The 2,747-nt window shown below is 34.4% G+C and overlaps 1 pseudogene; it reads right to left on the bottom strand.

Annotated features, from left to right (window-relative positions):
• Positions 1-622: 622 nt before the first annotated feature.
• LOC122919278 lies at positions 623-1,947 on the bottom strand (annotated as a pseudogene).
• Positions 1,948-2,747: the final 800 nt, after the last annotated feature.

Below are 2,747 nucleotides of genomic sequence, written 5' to 3'. Positions count from 1 at the left end.
CTGAGAAGTCTTTCTGAAGTTTTACTTATTGCAAATATAACTCCTGAGAACATTGGTAGATTTATTTTTATATTCACTATATATATTTCACATACTATACTTCATATATATTTATGTTAAGAGTATACATGGGAATGGAGTTCCTGACTTGTAATCATATGTTCAACTTTTATAGAGGCTAAAAACAGTCAAAAAGTGTTCTAAGGTTTTTCTACAAATTATCCATTGAAACCATCTGGGTCTAGAGATTTCTTTTTTAAAAGCTTTTACATTTCAGATTCAATTTTTTAATATTTATGAGACTATTCAGTTAATCTAGTTCTTATTGAAGGAGGTTTGGTGGTTTGTGTTTTGAAGGAATTGGGCCACTTTCTTTACCTTTTCTAACTCACATGTATAGAATTGCTGGTAGTATTCCCTTATTTTCTTTTTAATAGATATAGGATTTGTAGTTATATCATTATAATTTCTCTTTGTTCTTGATAATTATCTTTGCTCTGAAGCCTTTTTTCCCTGATGTTAATATAGCCACTTCTGCTTTCTTTCTTTTTTTTTTTAATTCATTTTTTTATGGTATACTTTTTTTTTAGGTAAAGTAAGTTTATTTTACCTGCAGCTCTTCCAATATAAACTGAATGTAAATGCTGATACTGAGAAATATTAGGAAGAATTAAGGATAGATGTCAAGATGTCAAAACATCATGCCTTCCAACCCATCCTCCATGAACTTCTTATAAAGTGCCATAAATTTGGCCACAAATGCTTCCAAGTGATAAATGGCTTTGCTACCCAGCTGTAGACGATGTTCATAGTAAGCAGCCATCTGGGCCACCTCCCCTTTCAGTAGTCCATCACAATGATGTAAAAGTTCTGAGAGAAGGCTCTTCATTATTATTTCAGGAGGAATACAATGAGTTAGAAGCTCATAAAGTCTTCCACGAACTTCAAGGAGCTTTTGTGGAGTCTGCTGACTGACAATAGCATTGGCAGTCTCCCTGAGATACACCTCCCAATCTGTTTCAGGGACTTCTTGATCTGCACTAAAAGGATATTGTTGCACTCTGCAGGCTTCACACATAAGTAGGGCTTTACGGAGATTCCTGCAGGACTTCTCTGCAAGTCTATGAGCCAGTTGTGAAGGAAGATTCAAACCTTCCTTCTTGCACACAGTAGATAATACATGACAAATATCTTCGATGCTGGGAGCAGGCACACGAACCTCCAGGCACCTACTGCGAATAGGTGGTATCACTTTAGATGTAGAAATGCAACACAAGATCAATCTGCAAGTGGATATATACTTTTCCATGATCTTACGCAAGGCATGTTGAGCGTCTTTGGTGAGTTTGTCAACCTCTGTCAATAATACCACTTTAAAATCTCTTTGAGAGTTTGTTTCAAGTTGTTGTGATTGTGCCACTGTTTTCAACATTTCCTGAATTACTACCCGGTCACTATTTCCAGCATCACTGGGATTCACTTCAGGGTGCTTCAATCGCTCGCAATAGTGCTAATTTCAATTTTCTTTTTAGATGGAGTTGTGATGGTCTGATGTTCAACTCTTAATTTTTCCACTCCAACACCATAAAGTTCACGTAGAATACACATAATTCTTGTCTTTTTTCCAGCCCCTGATGGTCCATACACTAAGAGATGAGGAAAATCACCACACTGCACCAGGTTGCGCAGCGGGGCCGCCTGCTCCTCATGATAGTCCAGCGGTCCCAAGGATCAGGGCCGGTATTTGTGCACCCAGAGGTTCATGACAGCTGGAACTCCCGGGTTAGACGCTTGAAAGTCCCGCGCACGGGTGCTCCCTCGGTCCGGAAGCGGAAATCTACTTTTTTTTTTTTTTTAAATCTTTTAACTTCCAACATATTTATATCATCATATTTGAAGTGAGGTTCTTGTACATATAGTTGGGCTTGGGTTTTCTTTGGTACACCACATTTCTTTTGAATACAGTTCTTACCGGTAAACGTGTCAGGATATTAAAACAATTTCACCAGTGTAACATGCAAGAAGATTGAGAGACTTCAATCTGAAATTATAGTGTGTGCTTCATAGAGAGTCATTGAGAGTCATTTATGGGCATTTTTAAATTTAGTGTAATAAAAGAACAACCCTTAAGAATTCAGATGATATATATTTATTTAAAATCTTAAATGTAAGTCAAGGCTATGTTGAGCCTCAAAGTTTTCCAAAATTAGTAATTAGTGAATTTCACAACAGTAAGGTAAAATGCAAGGACAATGTGGGACATACAAATGTACTAATGCTATGATAGAACTCAAAGAAATAAAAAAAAAAATCCTTTAGGATCACCTTCATAATTTTTTTAGGGAATGTTTTCCAGATAGAAATCTTTAGAAATTATATATATATATACATACATATATATATATATATATATATATATATATATAAATAATATGACTATCTTTAAATTTTTTCTTAATTACAAAGGATTACATTAATCATACTTTCTTAGAGCACACAGCTATCATTAATTCATGCAAGAGCCTTCTTCTATGTATATATGCATGTATCTATGTGTCTATGTATTTATCTTTGTATTTATCACCTGTCTTCCCTCCCTCTTATCCAATTCTATGAATGGAATTTTCACTCTCTTAATATTACTTTTTAAAATTATGTTCAATTTACCAACATCTTTCGTTTTTTAAAACATTTTATTTATTTATTTATTTTTATAAACATATAATGTATTTTTATCCCCAGGAGTA

The sequence above is a fragment of the Neovison vison genome, chromosome 11, assembly GCF_020171115.1.
Source record: "Neovison vison isolate M4711 chromosome 11, ASM_NN_V1, whole genome shotgun sequence".
NCBI classification, from domain to species: domain Eukaryota; kingdom Metazoa; phylum Chordata; class Mammalia; order Carnivora; family Mustelidae; genus Neogale; species Neogale vison.
The sequence above is the reverse complement of the archived record's forward strand: the minus strand, read 5'-3'. Positions and strand labels throughout refer to the sequence as shown.